The 14,094-nt window shown below is 40.1% G+C and overlaps 1 protein-coding gene across 1 annotated transcript in view; it reads right to left on the reverse strand.

Annotated features, from left to right (window-relative positions):
* The window catches only part of capza1b (capping actin protein of muscle Z-line subunit alpha 1b), a 65,165-nt gene that overhangs the window by 45,733 nt on the left and 5,338 nt on the right, over positions 1-14,094 (reverse strand). The window lies entirely within an intron of this gene.

Below are 14,094 nucleotides of genomic sequence, written 5' to 3' on the forward strand. Positions count from 1 at the left end.
TTATATGGATCAGATACGTTTATGGCTCACCTTCCATTCCCTCGAAATAATACAAAGCTTTGTAATCAATAAATTACTTTAGCAATGCACTCTACTATAGACAAATTGATTAGTAAATTAATCCTCCACTGCCGTCTGTGGCAATGAATTCACCACCCTCTGGCTAAAAAAAATCCCTCCTCATCTCTGTTCTAAAGGGATGGCACTCTACTCTATTCTACATAGGCTGTCAGGAATCCCCAGGAATAGCTACCTCCAAGAATGCAGCCGGGCCCTGCATCGTAATGCTGAGCAGCTGCTTAGCTTGCCCAAGCCTGCCCTCACAAGTGGTCCCAGCATGTTCCTCAGTGGTTTATTCCTCATTGAGTCATGCAGAGACGAGATCAAAACTGAAGGTGCGTCAGTAGAGGTCAGGAATTCCTGGCACACCAACATACAATTTTACTTTTAAAAAGCGAGGCAGATATACATCGATAAGAGATTTGACTCCACTACTAAATGATGAATCAATACTGAGTCCACTAAGCATGACAATTTTCAAAGGTTCACTTTATTGTCAAAACATGCATGTACAATACAACTCTGATATTTGTCTACTCCAGACAGCTAGTAAATACCGAAAGGCCACGGGTGTTGATGGAAGAAAAGACATCCCCTAAAGCACGAAAAGGAACAAATCTTGCAGACCCAAAAATTCCTCCTTCCCACAATAACAAAAACAGCAACAATAACGATCACTGACCCCCTACATTCTTTTATTGTTTATAACTTGCATTGCAAAATGGCGTCTTTTTCACAAATACAAAAGATTCTGCAGATGCTGGAAATCCAGGGTAACTAAGAGAGCTGGAGGAATTCGGGCAACATCTATGGAAAGGAATCAATGGTCAAAACTTTGGACTGAGACTAATCATCAGTCCTGACCTGTTGAGTTCCTCCAGCATACTTGTATGTGTTACTCAGCATTTTACATTTTACATACATTCAGTATGATTTGTTGCAAAGAAATCAATCTGTGGAGGAAGGGCGAATGGGGAGTGGGGGGGGGGGGGAGGGTTGGGTCAAGTTTGGAGCATGGGAACCACAGGTGGGGGGGGGGTGAAGAAGAGCAAGTAGAAGAGGAAATGGAGGGAAATCAATTGGAAAATGTTCAGTATTCAAAACACAGATTGACAAGATTTCTTGAGTTAGATCTTGCTGAACACCACAGCACGGCTTGGGAGGCTACATGACCTACTCCCACAGTTATGTTTTTTTAAAGTGGATATAAAAGCTTTAAGGCATTATTTTGATGAAGAGCAAAGGAATATTATTCCAGATTCTCTCTAACCTTCCAAGAGGACCATGACCTTGTTGTGTTTAGAGGTTTGTATGCATCAATGACCAAGAGAGCTCCGTTGGCTGCAGTCGGGGCTTTATGCTTCAGCTCTTAGTAGGGTCACCCATGCTAAACAAGTCAAAGGGTACAGGCCAGATTAAGAGTGTCCACCAGTCCTCCAGGTTTGGGGTGGGGGGGGGGGGGGGTTGGTTCAGCTCAGGGCTATCAACCCTGACTGGCAAAACAAAATTGTTATAGAAACAGCAATGAAGAATCCTTCTACATCTGAGTATGATGATACTCCTGAGTATGCATTCAGAACTTGTGTGACTGACAGTACTGAAAACCAAGTAAGCTACTGACACAATGAAGGATAACCCTGAACACTGCCAGAGAAGGAGGACCTTCATTGCTGCCCTAAACACCAGTGGGGTAATGGGCAGTAAGCAATCCTCACTAACAGCATATGCCTCAAAGTTACCACAAAAATAGCAAAAGTTACTATTGTATTATTTGTTGGACTTTGCCAAAGCTGAAGTTGCTATATCATTAATATAGTTCCCCAATATTACCACACATTGATTACATCATTTTGGTTAAGCCCTTACCAGAGATAATGATTAAATTACCACCTCTCTGGAGATGCTACCAGACCTACAGAGTATTTCCTCTTTTTTTCTATTTTCTTTGCAGCATGAGAAATGTCTACAACTGAGCATTCAACACCAATCACCCTTTCAAAATTCATCACTAAACTCCAAGACCTGGGCCTCAATACCTCCCTATACAACTGGATCTTCCATTTCCTCACTGGAAGACCCAACTTAGTACAGATTGGCAACGTCTCCTTCACACTTACCATTGGCACAAGTGTGCTTAGCCCCTGGCTCTCCTCACTTTATACCTACGATTGTGGCCAGTCCAGCTCCAATGCTGTATCTGAGTTTGCTGATAGCACCTCTGTTGTTGGATGAACCAAAGGTGGTGATAAATTGGCATATAAGAGGAAGATTGAAAACAACAACCAAACAGAACACCAGCAAAACCAAAGAACTACAGGAGGAAGAAGCCGGAGACCCACGAGCCTTACTTCATTAGGGGAATGGAGGTGGAGTCAGTCTGTAGCTTTAATTCTTTTTTGGTGTTAACTTATCAAAGAATCTGTCCTGGAACCAGCACTTAAGTGTCATCAGAAACATGGCATGATAGCTTTCTTAGAAGTTTGCAGAGATTTGGCAGGTCACCAAAAACTGACAACTCTCTATAGTTACAAAGTGGAGAGTATCCTAACTGGTTGTACCATGGTCTGGTATGGAAACAACAATGCCCAGGAATGAAGTCTAAAGAAAGTGTTGAATATATCCCAGTCTATCACAGCAAAGCCTACCCTACCATTCAACACATTTACAAGAAGTTCTGCCACAAGAAAGCAGCATCCCCCACTCCAAGAAAGACCCCCCCCACTCCAGCTATGCCCTTTGCTCACTCCAAATGTCGGACAGGGGGTACAGAAGCCTCAAGTCCCACATCAGCAGGTTCAGGAACAGTTATCACAAACATCAGGCTCCTGAATCCGCATGGATAACATCATTCACCATTATTCTGGACCTACCGGCTCATTTTCAAGGACTCTTTACAACTCATGTTCTCAGTATTATTTTTATTCGACAACTTGTCTTATTTTGCACATTGGCTGTCAGTTTTTGTATAGATTTTCATAATATTCTATTCCACTTCTTTTTTCCTGCAAATGCCAGCAAGAAAATGAATCTGAAGGTAGTACAGTCAGCCCTCCTTATCCGCGGGGGATTGGTTCCGAGACCCCCCGCGGATACGAAAAAATGCAGATAACACCCTTATTTAACCTGTCTCAGTGCAGAGGTCTATAGGACCCAGCGGAACCCCGGACTTTATTTAACATGTCTCCGTGCGGTGGACATCAGGACCCGAAGTCGCAGCTCTGAATCCACAGTGCTTCTGTTCACGAAAATAATCACGATCACGATTGAAAATAAGGTGGAAGTAATAAAGCGATTGGAAAGAGGTGAAACGCCATCGGCCATTGGAAAAGCGTTAGACTACAGTCGGTCAATGATCGGAACCATTTTAATGGAGCATTTGAAAGGCCCTGCCCCAATGAAAGCTACAATTATTACTAAGCGACACAGTGGTTTAATTATTGAAATATGTATGTTTCTTAAGTTTTATATGCATAGAAAGGTAAAATATGTATTAGATACTAAGAAAAACGTTTGACTGACACAAAGTAATACCGGATGTACCAGTCCCGACTTCAAATCCAACTTAAAGACGGACTCAGGAATGGAACTCATTCATAACCCGGGGTCTGCCTGTACTTTTAAGTCATTTCTAGATTACTTATAATACCTAATACAAAGTAAATGCTATGTAAATAGTTGTTATACTGTATTGTTTAGGGAATAATGACAAGAAAAAATAGTCTGTACATGCTCAAACAACGAGTACAGGAGAGAGAACTTCTGGGTTTTCCCGATCCGCGGTTGGTTGAAACTGCGGATGCGGAATCCGCGGATAAGGAGGGCTGACTGTATATAGCAACATACAAGTAATTTGATAATAAATTTACTTTGAACTTTGAAGTACAACACTGTCAATTGAACACTAGTGCTTCCCACTGCCAGTTCAGATGGCAGTACCCAGAATCACTCTATGATAACAATTATCTTCCATCAATAAATTAATAAGTAAAAACTTGCATTTTTCTCAATTATATTTCTATGCAAAATTATGTGAAAGAATATAGCCTGGAACACACATGGGCATTGCAAGCATATTACTTGCATTTCTCCTTAATTTTGCAATGACTTGCTGAACAAGAAACACAGGTTACCTTACAAAGAGCAACCATTACTGAGGCTTTTCACAGAAAGTCTGAATACTGAAATCAGAGGAAGGGGTATAGATTTCATACACACCGGTTATGAAATGATTAAACTGAGCACAGGCTCTGTAATCCTTTTGAACTGATGTGGTTAACTGAGGTTCAGACAATGCAGAGGTAAGCTAAGAGTCTGAATTCACTTGACTCAACTTCTAATTGCATTACTCAGCTTTTCAGTCTCACCAAGTCTTAAAGGTACCAATGAGCTTTCAAATTAGAAAACTGAATTTACAGGGGATCCTTTTAGCATTTGCTTTGCAGTCAGAATATGACAATACTCTACTCTCTGATGGCAATTTAATACAACTGAGAGAGCTGGTGTACAACTTTAATAGCCATTTTGTAACCATTTTCACATCAAATGCAGCCCCTGACAGTTATCGATAGCTTGAGTTTGTTAGTGAAACAGCTGGATATTTACAGCACTTGAATGGCTTCACAACCACTTACTGTTTATCAAGAAAAATTCAATTTCTTCAAGCGGTATCATAGGGATCTGACCTCACACCTTCACATTACCAGCTCTGGCTTCAAGATTATAAATTCTCTAAGTCAATAACTAAAATACCTGGCCCAGAATTTGCACAAGTCTTTGAAGAACATAATGGTGCTTAAAATGCTGAACTTGGTTACACAGCCATTTCCAGCTGACATCTGCACATTCGCTTCCCCAAATAGCAGCTTTCATATTGGTCAAGCTCTATCTGAATGGGGACCTCACCCAAAGGTTGCATACTCCAATTTGTAAATGGTACAACTGCAGAATTTTATTTTAATCATGGGGGGTGGGGTCGTAGACCAGGCATAAAAAGAGCCAGGGTACAAGTTTAGCTACAATGACAAAGACAGCAGATTAAACAATGTCAGATTCCCAGTCACCTACCAGTCTCTTCCACAAGTTACTTGCACAGGCATAGTGTGAATGCCAAAAAACAATTTTGTATTCATTGAGCTTCTAACCCTGTCCTGACATGACTTTTCACACTACAAGTGAATGCAACGTTCGAGCTAAATGATGCTAAAATCCTCCCATAATTAAACATACGTATGAGGCAAAATGACTGACAAGAAAAAATCCATTCATATTGTATCTCCTGTTGAAACTTGGGTTTGGGCATTGTTCACAATTGGACTGTTTAATTCCTTATTTTGTCTATTTCATTTAGGGTTGGGGATATGCACCATAGTGCACAGGTTCCAAAGCAGGCTCATTTAATCGAGGTGAAGGTGGTGGTGGAGGCTAGGCCACTAAAATGATGATTGCAGACCAGTTCATTCTTGACAAAAACAGTTCCATGAAGACAGTGTTTTGCTGCAGTTTGCCGTAGCAGAACTAAAAGCAGACATATCATTCCATTCAATGAGCTGGCCTTCTCTTCTTCATCATCTCCCACTTAGGGTGGCCATGTCAATATCAACCCTTCTGAGTTTGTGGGCCATGGCAGCAAAGTAATGCTCAAACCCATCAAGAATGTGAGTTTTTCTGAAAGGGTGCTGACATTTTTGGTCCGAAACTTCATTTCAAACAACAGAAGATATCTGTGGTAATGTCTTTTAACAAGATGGACACTACACATCAATCGCCACACAATCTTGACAGACCAGGGTTTGGACCATTAACAAGGCAGTCATGTCAGAGACCAGGCTCTGCAGCAGGAACTAACATACATGTCCATTTACACTCTAAACATATGTTGGCAGACTGTCATCATGCACACATACTCATTCCTGTCTCTCTCTTTTTCCTTCCACCAATCCATCCTCAAGCCTTTACACATCCTTTCCTTCTCCAATCCCCTGCTCTCACTGTTCATGGTGCCATCACCCCACACCCCATTCTATCTCATTTTCTAGCTACCTGCTATTTACATGCTCATTTCTGCTCTCAAGTGTGATACTCTCATCTCTGCCCATCACCCTTCTCTCTGCTCCCTACAACCAAAGCTACTTGATTATCTTTCCTTTATAAGTCCATACTGATGATTTTACACTAATAACAAAAAGTTACTTGTCATACTTAACCCACTTAGGCTATGTCTACACTACACCGGATAAATCTGTAACCGAAGCTTTTTCTCTTCGTCTTTAACCTCCATCCACACTAAAACGGCATTTTCGTTCCCCAAAACCGGGGCTTTTCAGAAACGCTTTCTAGGGTGGGTATTTTTGAAAACTCTACTCGGGCAGATCAGTGTGGACGGTGTAACCGGAGACTTTTGAAATCGCTATCAGACGGCAGCGCGCTATTTCATTGTTTTCTTGAACGCAACCTAACAATTTCAGAACAGATGGCAATGAGACTGAAGCCAAAAGAGTTAGAAATGTATTCACCAAATACTTTGACCCATAACTTACTGAATAAATAAGTATACTCACTTTGCCCTGTTTTCTGTCTTTGCTCATATGAAGGTGGTTTACCTATTTATGCAAGTACTTCTCTGACAATAGATGTGTAACAGTCTAATATAACATTGTATGGAAATACAAGGTAACACTGATGCAGACATGTTTTATACATTTAACAAGGTGCTTTATTAATGCAACAGAGTTAGTCAGTTTTTCAATGTTCGTCGTCAGCCGGGTCAATCTGTCCGTGAACTCACTGTCAGTTGCCTCTGTACGCTCCAGTATTTGTTTTTTTTTACTTTTAAGTTCTCCTGCGCAAGAGCCAACAGCTGTCTGTTGTTTTAAGTTTTTCTAGTCTGTAACTACACAAACACACACTTTTACGGCGAGATTCAGCACCAAACATGCCGCTTATTTTCGATAGGTGTGTCCTGCGCATGCACCGTTTCAATGTGGATAGAGATATTTTCAAAAACGCATAGCGTGGACGCCTATTGTTTTTATGCGAAACCGGCGTTTTCAAAATTATCCAGTCTAGTGTGGATGTAGCCTTAGTCTATGAACATTTTGTAGTGCTGTGCTTCTGTTTAATTTGCTGTTAATACCATTAGTTATGTGACCATCCTTACAGCTGCAGGACATTGAACTGCTTGTTAGGGCATACTTTGAAGTTGGGTTATATTGCAAAATGTTAACTTCAGCAACCAATCTTTAGACCTGAATGTAGATTGTAGATTAAATTAAAAATGCTGTCCTGGAGTTAATTGAAAACTAGACAATGCTGATTACCACTCACTTTGGGTGTCTGGACACAAAGTCAGAAGCAAAGGAGGTGGTGTGAAAATCATGTTATTCAAAGGAAGCATTGTATTTACATTTTAACTATAGAATTGTCCTTTGATCTTTAAAATATGGGGCGGAGTAAAGTCAAGATGGCACTAAACAACGACTCCTCTGCTTGCATCTTTGAAAACAGATCTATTTCTATCTTCAATATATATTCTTTTCCTTTTCAAGGTTCTTTTGAAGACCCTGACCTGAAGTTAAACACTGAATGGAACCTGCTCTCACGACCGGCTGTTTTTTGATATCCCAAGGACGCGGCCTGGAAGACCAGCATGCCTTCAGGATGGTGGATTTTCCTGGCTCTGGAGACGGGCTGATTGAGATGTCCTGGGAGAACAAGGAACATCAGTGGGGAGGGGGGACAGGGGAGGGAGAAGCCTGTGGTACATCATTACCAGGTGAATGAGTAGTCTTTGGGGTACTGCAAGTCTGTGTCTTTATTGGTGCTTTGCTGCATGCTTGAGTGCTCGGTGGAGGGTGCTGTTTTTTTTTGGTGGTAGGGGACAGCAGGGTAGGGTTTGTTGCCTTGCTGCTGCTTGTGCATAGGAGGGAAGAGCTTGAGGGCGGGGGCTTTGGGGTTCTAATGTTTAACTGTTATTCATTCTTTGGGGCACTTGTTTTCGTAGATGTTTGCAAAAGAAAAGTATTTCAGAATGTATATTGTATACATTTCTCCAACATTAAATGTACCTATTGATAAAATGTCATGCAACGTTGAGTTGAAAATGTCCCTTCCACCAAGAATGTCTCATTTTGTTGAGTAAAACACTTCAATATCCACTAGCTACAATATCTTTCTGGTAACTTTGTTTGCATTACAACACTGCTTAAACCTCCCTGTTAAGGCTATTGCACAGAGCAGATCCCTTCAGACTCTCTGCCCCAGTCAATGGGTCAGTGAGAGGGCGACACTAATTGGGATGTCTAGGAATCTCTTTATAAGTATAGTGACACAAATTCCAGTCAAAATACGTTTATGTTCAGGTAGCATCGAGTACTTTTTAATAGGTGGCATGCTGTACACTTTCAATTTACATGAAAAACTGCATGAATCACGACCCTAAATAGCCCCTTTAAAATAATCGTACCCTCCTACACAGAAATTATGAATAAACAATCTACAATAGATTTTCCTTTCCTTCTCAAAGCATTTAGAGACAGTACTAATTCCAAAATCTGCGGCTGCATTTTCTGCAAATCCCTGTATGGGTTTTTACATTTGCCAAGGCCGTGAAACTAAATCAAAGCCACAAATTTTCTTGATTAATCACAAAGGGTCATTTAAACATTCTCAACATTACACAAGAACAATTTCAGAACAGAAGTAGATCACTTGGCCTTTAAGATGTTGCTGTTATTCAACATGATTGTAGCTGACCAATCCCAGGCTTCAAATCCTCTTAGTAATCTCTTAGTATCTTTCCTTTCAATTAGTCCTGACAAAGGTTCTCGGCCCAAAACATCGACAGTGCTTCTCCCTATAGATGCTGCCTGGCCTGCTGTGTTCCACCAGCATTTTGTGTTTGTTCTTCAAATCCTCTGCCAGCTTCCCTTAGCCTTTAATTCCCTGATTTTTCAAAAATTATCTAACACCACTTTAAATACTGTATTTCAATTAATCTAGCCTCCACACCCGTCCAGGGTAGAGAATTCCAAAAATTCACAACCCTCTGCAAACCTCTGCTTGAAATGACCAGTACCTTACCTTGTAAACATGTCACCTCAATTCAGAATTTCCCAGTAGTGAAAACCGCTCTACGTCTGATCAATCATGCCCCTCAGGATTCTGTACATCTTGATGAGGTCACCTCTCTCTTGAAAACCCCAAAGAGTACAGACCCAACCTGGTTAACCTCTCAAGCAGGTTTGGGACCTTGAATCCACAGTCAATAGTCATGCTCCTGCTTTTGAAAATTAGTGATAACTTGATTGTTGCAGGTTTCAATAAGGTGTGACATTGATATATTTCACAGATTATACTCCTGTTGCTGAACATAAATGGTACAGACTGGTGGCATTTTAAGCAATCTGTACCCAATGTGCACAACACAACACACAATCTGCATTGCCGTTTTCCACTCAACTAACAGTTTTGCAAGGACTACTTGCTGATTATTGGAACTGTATTGCAAAGTGCTGCAAGGACAGAAAGCACCTAGGTTTGTGATGGTTAAGTGGTAACAATATTTGTGCCCACACAATTGACCTTAGTTTTTTTTTTGAATTTTCCATCTGCCCACCCATTCAATTTGAAGAGAGTTAATGATTTCAACTACTCTTTATGAACACAGGCTTTGTCAAAACACCCAATAGTCAAGGTATTGGAAAAATTGCACGACTCACCAGCCTAAGAACCCTTTAAAAGAATCTTACCCATCTACACAGAAGATGATGTTGGATTGTGTGCCAAGGTGTGGGGGCGTGTGGACCAGGATTAGGTTTAGAGTTAGTGTAATTATGTGAGCAGTGGGAAAATTATGTGTTTCTTGATCACTTTACAGAAGGTTCAATGTAATTTGACCCTGCCACTTTGATCTGGCCCATGCCTCTCACTACCCAGCTTTATTAACCTGGAGTGCACTAAGACACATCAGTGTTGTAACCTGGGGTCTTGGGTGTTTCAGGTCTTTAAACAGAAGACACCCTCACTTAGGTGACCCAGCGAGAGTTGATTAAGCCCCAGCCTGTGTTCTTCAATGGAGTAAGATAATGAAAGGCATGTCACTTTGAGGGTTAGGGTTAGGATATTTTAGACATTATTTGGTTTGAAGTGATAGATTTTTTCTGGACTCACTCAATGGAGAAAGTCTCAATCTTATCACCTTTTCAACTATGTAAAATGACCTCTTAATTCTTTATATATAGTTTTAAGTCAAGAATTAATTGAATCAAGAGAAAAATAATTATAGGCCTTATACTACAAACCTCTAAAGCAGTAAGAACAGAGATATAAAGGTACAGATCCATGGGAAAACATGCAAATTCGAGTAAAATAGAGAAAAAAACGATTTAAAAATTCCAACCATATGCTTTGTTCAGTGGTTAATTAAACAGATGTTATACAAGTCTGCTCAAACACATTTCACCATCTATAATGATTTGACACCAGTGAACTTCCTGCCATCTCTGCTGAAGCATTTGAATATGACCATTTCAGGTAACAAATGCAGCACACAGCAGAAGTCAACTTCCTTATTCATTCATGCAACTGACTTATTGCATTACTTGACTGAAACTTCACAAGCAACTGACAGCGGAAAAAAAATCTAGCAGCCATCGTACCAAAAATCATAGAACAACAGAACTCAAAAAATGGCCATTTTCTCCATTGTTCCAGTTTTTTTAAAAAAAGAAAAATGTCATATTCATTCTCTGCTAGTTCCCCATAGCACAAGTTCTTATCAAAGCACCCTCCCCTTATTCTGTCAAACCCCTTTAGATTTTCGGTACTATTAAATCTTCTCTTAATTTTCCATGCTCTGATAGCAATGCTATTTACATATGAAATAGACAATAGACAGTAGGTGCAGGAGTAGGCCATTTGGCCCTTCTAGCCAGCACCGCCATTCACTGTGATCATGGCTGATCATACACAGTTCCAAATATTTAAAAATTATTTAAATTTAAGTGGTCATTGAGCATGCCAGGGTATGCTGAACTTTCTAAATGTTGTACAGAATTTTTAGGTGAAATGTTTTTAGCCGAAGTATTTCACTAATGAAATCTGCAAATACAAACAATCTACACCTCCAGAGCAACACACTCTGAATGCTGGAAGAATTCAGCAAGTCAGGCAGCATCTATGGAAAAGAGTAAACAGTTAATGCTTCAGGCTGAGACACTTCTCCAGGACTGAGAAGGGAGGGAGAAGATGCCAGTTCCTCCAGCATTTTGTGTGCTGCTTTGGATTTTCAACATCTGCAGAAATTCTTGTGTTTATAATCATCTATATCTTCTCCTACACATATAATAGTCCTGTGATAAGCAAATCTCTGAAAAGGGACTAAATTTTCCAGAAAAAGGTGCAATGTAAATGCCTGAGCTTATTTCCTACAAAAAAAGCCATGTGGAAACTTCTACCCAAACTGGGGAGATGTATATTCATTATAATTAGCTAATATCTTCCAACAATTATAGTCAAAAGGATTCATTTAAAATGTTCCTATTTCTGTGTCTGAAGTTGAGTGAAGAATCCCCTCGGTTCAAGATCGTGATAGTTGAGGTGTAATAACTGTTCCGGAACCTGGTGGTGTAGGTCCCCCCTTATCAAAACGACAAGGCCTGCCATATTTCCCTCATTACATTGCAGTCTGTAAACACAAAGCCAAGAGACTCTGCAGATGAAGGAAATCTAGAGCAATGCACACAAAATGCTGGAGGAACTCAGCAGGCAAGGTTAAGACCTCATGAAGGGTCTCAATCTGAAATGCAGTCTGTTTATACCTCACCATAGATGATGCTTGACCTGCAAATATAGATGCCAATCCTTAGCTTTTTCAATAATTGAATTAATCTGATCTGAAATGTATAAAGAGAGTACAACCTTTTAATACTAATAGCTTTACTGATTTATCAAACGATTACAAAAACCATTATGAATTAGCAGGATTCTCACATTGTAACCAGCAGTCCTCCAAACAACCCTATGCCACAAAAAGGTATCGCCTTTCAAAACACAGCATCTTAACGAAGATCAAACACAGAAGAGCATTAATTCATAAATTGAAATAAATTTTATGTGCCCTTTTATCAATTCAGCATTTCAACAGATGCCAACTATGTAACAGAACCACCTTAGTACTGTTTTGAAAAAGCTCACCTAGATTCTGTGCTCTTCAGTGGAGCATAAACACACAGCTACCCCATTCAGAAACAAAATCCAACTATTCATCAAACCATGCTTTATTAAACAGCCAAATAACATGAAGCATGTCCAATCCCTGGTTGATCATGGTTAATACTATTATGTACGGGAACACAGCTAGTTTGAAATATCCTTACTACTAAATAGCCAGCTGTGACTCTTGCTATTAAAAGTTAGTAAATTTTATCAAAGTACATATATGTCACCATATACAACACTGAGATTCACCTTCTTGCGGGTATACTCAACAAATATACAGAATAGTAACACTATCAGGATCAATGAAAGATCAACCACAGTGCAGAAGAAAACAAACTGTGCAAATGTAAATAAATAGCAATAAATAATGAGAACATGAGATAATGAGATAGAATCCTTACAGTGAGATAATTGGTAAAGAGTATTTTATTCAAGTGCCTGATGTAGAGGGGTAGTAACTGCTCATGAACTTGGTGGTGCAAGTCCTGAGGGTCTTATTACTTTCTACCTGATGACAGCAACAAGAGCGTGACCTGGGTGGTGGGGATCTCTGCTTTCCAATGACAGCATTTCATGTAGATGTGCATTAATGACTGATACTTGAGTAACAAAATCTAGTGCATCTGGAATCCTATGTAGCAACTTTAACACCTTAGGAACAGATGGTCATAGTTATTAAAGTTATGGTTGAAATAGCTGCCCCTTATATTATTGTTATGGCTTTTTTTGAACATGATGAACAGTAATGGCTGATTTATACTTGTGCATACGGGCTACGACGTAGCCCTGATTTTCACTTCTGTGTAGGCTCTACGCCATAGCTAGCATGTGTTGGTGTGCGCCAAAACACCAGTTGGTGGTGGGGTTTCTATGCCACTGTGTTGAGTTTCTTCGTGAGACACATGGACGAGGAAATGTATTTCAAACATTTTTGCATGTCAGCAAGTAGATTTGATGATCTGCTTCATCTATTTCACATCGATGTACAGACATGGTGGAGAAGAAGCAACTGGAAATGCAAAGGAGGAATTGTGATGCTACCAAGCGGACCAATCACAGTTGTTGCGGTCTGCGTTGCCGCGATGCGTGAGTTACTTTTTTGGCATCACCCTACGATGTAGGATACACGGTACCTACAGTGTAGATGCGACACATGAGTATAAATCATCCTTAATTCGTCAGGTAATAGAAGCTTGAACTAATTTTAATTTAGAATATGAGATAATATTCTTAATTTTTTTCTAGATTCTGTTCCACTACAGTTTAGAGACACAAGAAATTCTGCACATGCAGGAAATCCTGAGCAACATACCCAAAATGCTGGAGGAACTCAGCAAGTCAAGCAGCATCTACGGAGGGTTAAACGTTTCAGGCCTAGACCTTTCATCAGTCAAAAAAGAAAGGGGGTGGAAGCCAGAGTAAAGTGGGGAGGGGAGAGCTGAGGAGTACAAGCTGGCAGATGATAGGTTTATTTCCATCTATAGATGCTGTTTAACTTGCTACGTTCTTCCATTACAGTTTATGTTTGTATAGCATATTAACATATGGAAACTTTCTCAGACACTTGCGTTATACAAAGATTTACCCTGAGAAGAAGAAATGTTGGCAGGGGTGGTGGGTGGGGGGGAAGGTGAGACTGAAAGTTGAGTCTATAATGGTTTGCGGGAACATCTTAAACATGAACAGAGGGATGGAGAATTTTGGGAATGAAATGTACAATATATTTGGAAATTATTAGAACCTTTTAGAAAGAGCTACTGAAGTCATCTGGAAACAAAACTGTTCGTTAAATTACTACTGTGCATGAATATATAAAAG

The sequence above is a fragment of the Hemitrygon akajei genome, chromosome 27, assembly GCF_048418815.1.
Source record: "Hemitrygon akajei chromosome 27, sHemAka1.3, whole genome shotgun sequence".
NCBI lineage: Eukaryota > Metazoa > Chordata > Chondrichthyes > Myliobatiformes > Dasyatidae > Hemitrygon > Hemitrygon akajei.